We start from the raw sequence: 8,116 nt of genomic DNA, 5'->3' as shown, positions 1-8,116 counted from the left end.
ATATAGGACGAGAGTTGATTTCATCCATCAGGAATTAATTGGATCATAAAAACTTAGTGGTTGTTTGGAGGTGATGGAAAAGTGAATGAAATGTAAAAGGTTGAACATTCATGATGTTGTAAAAGGAAAGTAATCTTAAAAGCAGCAGCAAGTTATTACATTTTTATAAAAAGATTACAAAGAGAATTTTAGAATAATGTGCACCAATGAATAGTTCGCAATAAGACCAGGAGTGTGCATTAGAAAAATATATTTGGATTTCATACTGAGTCGCGGGCTTTAAATTTAGCACTGTAAAGAGCTTTTTGTCCAAATGGAAGAAGTGAATTGAAACTTGATTCAATAAAAGTCGGAAAGCTATAAATGAGTTTTCCAAGCATAAAAATACAATGTAGATTCAGCTCGGTCCCAATAAAAGTGTCAACGTGTTACATTTGAGCAAGGACGAAGAGAGACAAGAATCCACTTGAAGCAAAGTTTATTAAAAACCAAAGCAAAGATAATCCAAACTGAGGCCTAAATCAGAACCAGGATCATGGACATGGAACATGGAACATGATTCAAAAATCAGGAAATACACAAAGACAACATCCAACAAACCAAGACTGAAACACAAGGGTAAATATACACAGGATAACAAGAGGGTAATGAGGAACACCTGAGACTGAGTAATCACTCAGGAAACAAATAAGGTATCTACAGAGACAAAGGCAAACAGGAAAGGGGAACCATTGCAACAAAGTGAATGGAAAATGCACTTCAAAATAAAAAAATAAAAATAAATACAACAAACAACCACGAGACATGGATCGTGATACAAAGCAACTCTTTCAGGCAGGGTTATTATAGTTAACTAAAACCATAAAAAAAAATGTTTTACTTGAAATAAAATAAACGCTAACTGAAATGTATAATATATATATATATACCCAGGTGGAGCCGACGTGGCGAGGGAGTCCGGCAAGGCCGAATGGCCGATAGTCCACGTTGAGGTCAAGGTGGCAGGAGAAAGGGATCAAACCTTGACCTCAGCGTGGACTATCGGCCATTCGGCCTTGCCGGACTCCTTTGCCATATCGGCTCCACCTGGGTCAGACATCGCGTCGCCTCCGCTGCTCTCTGTTCCTCCTCCCCATTGGCTGTGGCTTTCTCTGCTCTACATCAGGCTCCACCTCTCCCCTACATCGCTCCAACTCGGCCTCAGACCTCCAGATGCCCATCTCGCTCCCCGTTCCAGCCGCCTAGATCTTTGCCATCTCTCCACCATCTCTCCACCACTTCAGCTCATCTTCTGCACGTGGGCTCCATCCTCGCGTTCATTGTCTTCAGTCATCCTCATGGTGGCCCTCACCAGCATTCCTCAATGGCTCCCTCCATCGTCGTCCATCCACCTCCAGAGCCTACTCCTGCCTGCCATCCCTTCACCAGGCCCCTTAACCATCCCTTTGCCATTCTCTTAATTTCCTCTTCTCCGCGGCACGAGGTCGCGCCTACCGGGAGGGTAGCCCGCCTACCGGCAGGGGTACCGCACCTACCCCTCATCACTCATTTGTTGTCACGGACACTAGTTATGTTCAGCTGTGCACTCGTTAGTCATCCTCATTATCACCTGTATATACTGTATGTCCAGTTCAGTGTCCGGTGTCATCAGTTTTGGATGTGTTGTGTTTGCTCTGTTTTGTGGAATACCCTGTTGAATTGAGTAAATGTTATCTGATTGCCTTCATCTTCTTCGGTGGTTATTACAACCTCCACCGTGACAACACAATGGTCATATGGACTACTTTCATGTTTTTTTTTGTGTTTGTTTTTTTTTGTCCTTTTTGACTACCATAATTACTGCAAACTGTCATTGAATGGAAAACACCATATGAAGATACTTCTAAAAAAATTTAATGCACAATGGAAAAAACAGCAAACCTGTTTGGAACAACATGAGGGTGAATACAAATATTTATTTAACATTTAACAGCAGATACCAGAAAACTTGATTATCTGATTCAGACACCAGTTACAGGGACATACTGTTTCTCTTTGCAGCCTGCGCCTCCTTCCCCTTTTCACTCTTCTTCAAACCTCCTGCTTTGCTTTTTTCTTCGTCTTCATCTTCAAATGCTGTTGCGTAATGAGGCATGCAGGGTAATTAGTAGCAACAGCAGTCACAACTGCTACTACTCTTGTGTTCTTTCACAGATCTATTATTCATGCGGTCCAAGAGAAGACACTGGTGACCCATACAGAGACCCTCAACCCTCCACAAAGCACAAGATGAGCGTAGTACACAAAGATGATGCGAGGTGGGGGGTAGATGGGTTCTGATGCTGATTGACTGACATGTAGAGGGAGAAGAGGGGGTACTATTGTTGTGCACTAGATAAAAATGTTAGTAGAGATGGAAAATGCCAGTTGATAAGAACATGATGAAATCTGCCGTAATCTGGGCTATAGAAAAAAAAGGGGGTTGACTCCCCTCATTGACACACAGAAACTAGACATTTTTCTTAACCCTGCGAGTAAATACCAAATATTAAAACCTGTAAACCAATCAAACATGCTTGTAATGGCCCATATTCCAAGAAAAATATCGCTTGCAAATATTAGATTTTCAATTTTCTATCTTGTGGATTCATATGTCTTTCCGGGGAAGTGTGGCAGAATAGATGTCAGAGAACTCAAGAGTGTTGCGTCTGTCCCTCAATCCTCTCAGCCTTGTGCAACCGGAGAGAAAGTCTCTACTTAAATTGGCTAACACACAGAAGGGGGATTTGCCTTTTACACCTGCATCCGTGCTGCCGATTCCTTGGATTCTACTTCAGATCTACTTCAGAGTAGCAAGTCATTTCTGTAAACTGGTTCTTTGAAACGTTTCTTTCAACGAACCAGTTCAAAAAACAATTCAGTGGATTTGTACATCATCACCAAATCCATGACATCACAGCGTGACTTATAACAAACACTTAAATGCCTTAATAATATAATTTGTGGGAACATATTGCTATTTATTAGTTTTTTTTAATTGTATTAATATAATTATTTGTATTAGTGTTTATTGTAATTGTGTGGATCAATGAAAAATTAGAGTTCTCTTACGAGAGGTTCTCTCGTATTGCGTAAGTTTAGCTTACGCTACGGGAAAGATTCATCTTCTCGCGATATTGAAGCCAAAAAAATCATCCTTAATTTTGTATTCATTGTCAACGCAGCGCAGCAGCTAGCAGAACTAGAGCAGGCTCGCATAGAGCCATCTCCCGTGCTCATTTACTGCCCTGCGGGCAACTGCTGCAGCCTACCAGTGAGCCCGGCGTGACGTCACGCCCAATGAAGGGCGCCCACGGCTTCATAGCGTCACAGCCCGCCGGAATGGGCGTGGCTTAGCGTATAAAGGTAGGGGCTGTAGGCTGACTTCCCAGATTTTTCGTCTCTTCAGCGAGCTCTTCGCATCGCTGGATCTGAGAGAAGTCACCGCCACCGTCGAACAGCGAACAGCCAGCTCAGGACAGCACTGAGGAAGCCGGCCGTCTTCGCCACCTTCAGCCATCCGTGCAAGCTACCCTATCCGGCGACGTATCCTTTACCTTGCTAACCTATTCTAAAAGAGCAGCCAGTGTCTTCTCTGCCTGGGCCTGGAACATACAGAGCTCGCCCTCGCGTCCGGGGGCTCCGAGCTCTGTGAAGCGCTTCCGCTGTCGACCCTGCGGGCTCGACTCGAAGCCTTCAACACCGCAGTAGTCACTCCGCCCTCTGTGGGACCGCGCAGGAAGAAGCGCCGTTCCCTGATACAGCCGGAACCTGTGGCCACAGCGACGCACTCGCCGGAGAACCTCCCTCGAGCCTCGCCGGAGAACCTCCCTCGAGCCTCGCTTTCGCCTTCCCCGCCCCTCCTCACCGACGCGCAGTTGCAGCTCACGAGCCTCACTGCCGTCGCATCGCTCTCCCAAGTGGACGATGCCGCCGAGAAAGGGTACACGGCTATTCCCCCTGTGGAAGAGGCGGTCGTAGCGCACCTTTGCCCGCCCTCCGCGAGATGGCGGTCACGGTCAGCCCTCCAGTCAAAAGCCTGCAGAGCCACGTCCGCCTTGGTCGGCCGCGCATATGCCGCCTCATGCCAGGCCGCACTGCTCTCCACTCCATGGCTGTGCTACAGATCCTGTAAGCCGACCTCCTCCGTGAATGGGATGAGAAGGGCCGGGATCCAGCTGCGGTTACAGACCTGAGAAGTGCGACGGATCTCTCTCTCCGCCCCACTAAAACCGCAGCTCAAGCCATTGGACGAGCCATGGCCGTGTTGACTGTAACAGAGAGGCACCTCTGGTTGACGCTCGCGGATATGAGGGAAATTGAGCGAGCCACCTTCCTGAACGCGCCGCCCTCCCCCACTGGTCTCTTCGGCCCAGCGGTGAACGGGATCGTTGACCGTTTTTCTGAGGTACAGAAGACCACGCAGGCCATGAACCTCTTCCTGCCGCGACGCTCGACCTCCGCTACAGGCCGCTCTCGCGAGAGACAAAGCCAGCCTCCCGTGCGAGCCAGCGCCCAGCGTCCAGCACAGCCTCAGCCTTCGCAGCGACGTCAGGGCGGCCGCCCTAGGTCGCGCTCAGACAGCCGTCACAGACCGCCGCCCCCCCCAGAGTGCCTCGGCAGAAGGTCACGCTGAAGTCTGAGGCCGGACCGCCGTCAAAGTTTATTTCCCTGTCAGTCCCCTTCAAACAGGCTACTGCAGTGGTTCATTTAGCAGCCAACGAGCCGGTTTGTTCACCCTCTCGCCTGCACACAAACGCCGTTTTCACGGCGACCCAGAGAAATCTCAAAAAGAGTATAATGTCTGGTCCGGCTCACGCCGTCGGTGTTTTAAGTGTAGTGAAAGTGCCCACTGCCCAGTGTTCACCCCTACACACAAGCACTTCGAATCTCGTGTCACTCACAGAGCACACTCTCATAAAGCGCAGAAAAGCCACTCGAGTGTTGAATGTAAGAAATGTGTCCAGAGGTCAGTGCCAACTATCTGCCCGCTCTGTTACACGATCAAAAAAGCAGGTAATGAATTTAAGTCTCGTGCCCGCCAGAGAGCATTCACGCTTGCTAACACAAACCTCCCCCCGGGCTGCTCCCACGCGTTTAAGTGTTATCACAAAACGCAGGGCATTAATAAGACGCTCCCCATCCATTATGAACGGTGCGTCAAATACACTTGTAAGTCTCGTGCCCGCGCACACGCGCTCACGCGCTCACGCTTACAGGAAGCTTTTCCACCCGGAGCGCTGCTCGCGCGTCAAAAAGTGAAAAAAGAATGTTCCCCATCCCTTATGATTGGGACATCGCACATAAATCAGCCGGTTTCGGCTTTCAGCGGGCAGCCACTGCCCAGAAGCGAGAGCGCGCGCACCGCGCTTTCGCCTCTGGTTCAGTTTCACAAGCCCGCAAATGGCGGCGATCTGAACCCGGAGGCCATTCGCCCCCTAGCGGCTCACATAGCTGCGTGGGAAACTATCCCAGGGATTTCAGAATGGGTGCTGAGCACAATAAAGCAGTGCTATACACTTCAATTCATTCGCCGTCCCCCGCGCTTTCAAGCCCGGACCGCGACGATAGTGAATGCGGAAGTAGCACACCCTCTTCACGCAGAAATAGCAAAGCTGCTGTGCAAAGGGGCTATAGAAAAGGTACCGCCTTCTCTGACAGAGTCAGGTTTTTACAGCCGATATTTTCTCGTACCCAAGAAGAACGGAGCCTTCAGACCTATCCTAGATCTGAGACATTTGAACAAAGTGCTTGCGAAAAGACCGTTCAAAATGCTTACGACCAGGAAAATCCTCGCGCACGTTCGCCCGAGGGACTGGTTAATTTCTCTAGATCTGAAGGATGCCTATTTTCAGATTCAGATAATACCCCGTCACAGGCAATTTTTGAGATTCGCCTTCAACGGTCAGGTATATCAATAGACCGTCCTGCCGTTCGGCCTGTCCCTAGCACCCCGTACATTTACAAAGTGCATGGACACGGCGCTCGCCCCCCTGAGAAGTCAGGGGCTGCGAATAATGAACTATCTGGACGATTGGCTGATATTTGCACAGTCAGAGACAGAACTGCTATCTCACAGAACAGTGCTTCTCAGTCACCTGGAAAGCCTGGGTCTCACGGTCAACTGGACCGAGAGCTCATTACTGCCCAGCCAGTCAATTTCCTTTTTAGGAATAGAACTGGACTCGGTGACCATGACGGCTCGTTTATCGACACAGCGCGCGCGCCGTGTTTGCCACCTAGCCGCATCTTTCCAGAAGGGCAGCTTTCTCCCTTTGAAAACATTTCAAAGGATGTTGGGCTGTATGGCATCAGCTGCAGCGGTGCTTCAGCTGGGCCTACTGCGCATGCGCCCGCTCCAACGCTGGTCGAATGCTCGCGCGTCCCGCCGAGCCTGGGTTTCTGGCGGCCAGAAAATCTGAGTGACTCAGACCTGCATAGCGGCTCTGCAGCCCTGGTTAGTAGCCGACTGGTACCAGCAGGGAGTGATGATGGGAACCATCTCTTATCGGAAAGTCATTTCGACAGGCGCGTCCAACTCGGGTTGGGGCGCGCTGTTCGAGGGCAGACCGGTCTTCGGCCAGTGGTCAGACCAAGAGAAGTGTTCTCACATAAACTGTCTGGAAATGATAGCGGTCGAGAACGCGCTGAAGCGCTTCCTCCCGTTCATACAGGACCTACATGTTCTTGTCCGCTCGGACAACATGTCTGTGGTATCCCATGTAAACCGTCAGGGCGGTGTCAGATCCAGAAATCTCTGCAATCTGACGGAACGCCTCCTTATTTGGTCTCAGATGCACCTGTGTTCGCTGAGGCTGGCGCATGTGCCTGGTCATTTGAACGACGGCCCAGACAAACTGTCCAGGGACAATGTTCCCCCAGGGGAATGGTCCCTGCACCCCCAAATGGTCCAGAAGCTGTGGTGCCTATTCGGCAGAGCGGAAGTCGACCTATTTGCGTCAAAAGACAATGCTCAATGCCCGACGTTCTTCTCGAAGGATGAGGAAGCGCTGGCCCAGCTTTGGCCCAGCCTCCCGCTATATGTTTTCCCTCCGGTCTCTCTGTTACCACAGGTGATCAAGAGAATCAGGGAAACGCGCCACTCGGTGCTCCTCATAGCCCCGCGTTGGGAGAATCAGATTTGGTTCCTGGAACTAGATTGGCTGTCACTTACAGCTCCGTGGCGGATTCTGGCATCCCCATCCAGAGCGCTGGTCTCTGCACGCGTGGTTGATCAACGGGTACTCGTTGCCATGCCAGAAGGAGTGATGAACACGATCACGCAGTCTAGAGCTCCTTCCACGAGAAGGCTCTACGCGTCTAAATGGTCGGTGTTCTCCGGATGGTGCACCGACAGAGGTCTGGACCAACTGACATGCGGGGTGGCGCATCTGCTCACCTTCCTACAAGAGCTGTTGGATAAGGGGAGGTCCCCATCCACACTCAAAGTATACGTGGCGGCCGTGGCAGCGTTCACAGAATCGACGCACGGCCAGTCACTGGGAAGACCTGAGTTGGTCATCCGCCTCCTTAGAGGAGCTAGAAGGATGAACCCGCCGCGCCCCCCGTCGGTTCCTATGTAGGATCTTTCATTGGTCCTCGAGGCCCTGAAAGCCTTTCCATTTGAACCACTAGACTCCGTGGGGCTGAAATAACTATCACTGAAACCATCTTTCTGACTGCACTGTCGTCAGTAAAACGTGTGGGGGACCTGCATGTGCTGTCTGTCAGCGCGTTGTGTCTTGAGTTCGGGCCGAATTACTCTAAAGTCATGTTAAAACCTAGACATGGCTATGTTCCTAAAGTGATGGGCACTCCATTTAGAGCACAAGTTATAAAGCTGTCAGACGCTTTTCAAATGAAACAAACAAACAATGATGAAAGTGCTATTATAGATTGTAGGCGAGCTGAAACAGGTGGGTTTTGAGCAGTTTTTTGTAGGTGGTCAGTGAATCCGAGTTTCTGATGTGGATAGGGAATGAGTTCCAAAGTGTGGGGTCAGCGATGGCGAATGCTCGGTCCCCCAAAGTACGGTGCGTTGATTTGGTGATGGGTTTGAGAAGGCCCTAGTCGGCAGAGCGAAGGTGTCGGGAAGGGC

The sequence above is a fragment of the Siphateles boraxobius genome, unplaced genomic scaffold (assembly GCF_051911475.1).
Source record: "Siphateles boraxobius isolate OS27281-9 unplaced genomic scaffold, OSU_SipBor_1 98, whole genome shotgun sequence".
Lineage (NCBI taxonomy): Eukaryota > Metazoa > Chordata > Actinopteri > Cypriniformes > Leuciscidae > Siphateles > Siphateles boraxobius.
The sequence above is the reverse complement of the archived record's forward strand: the minus strand, read 5'-3'. Positions refer to the sequence as shown.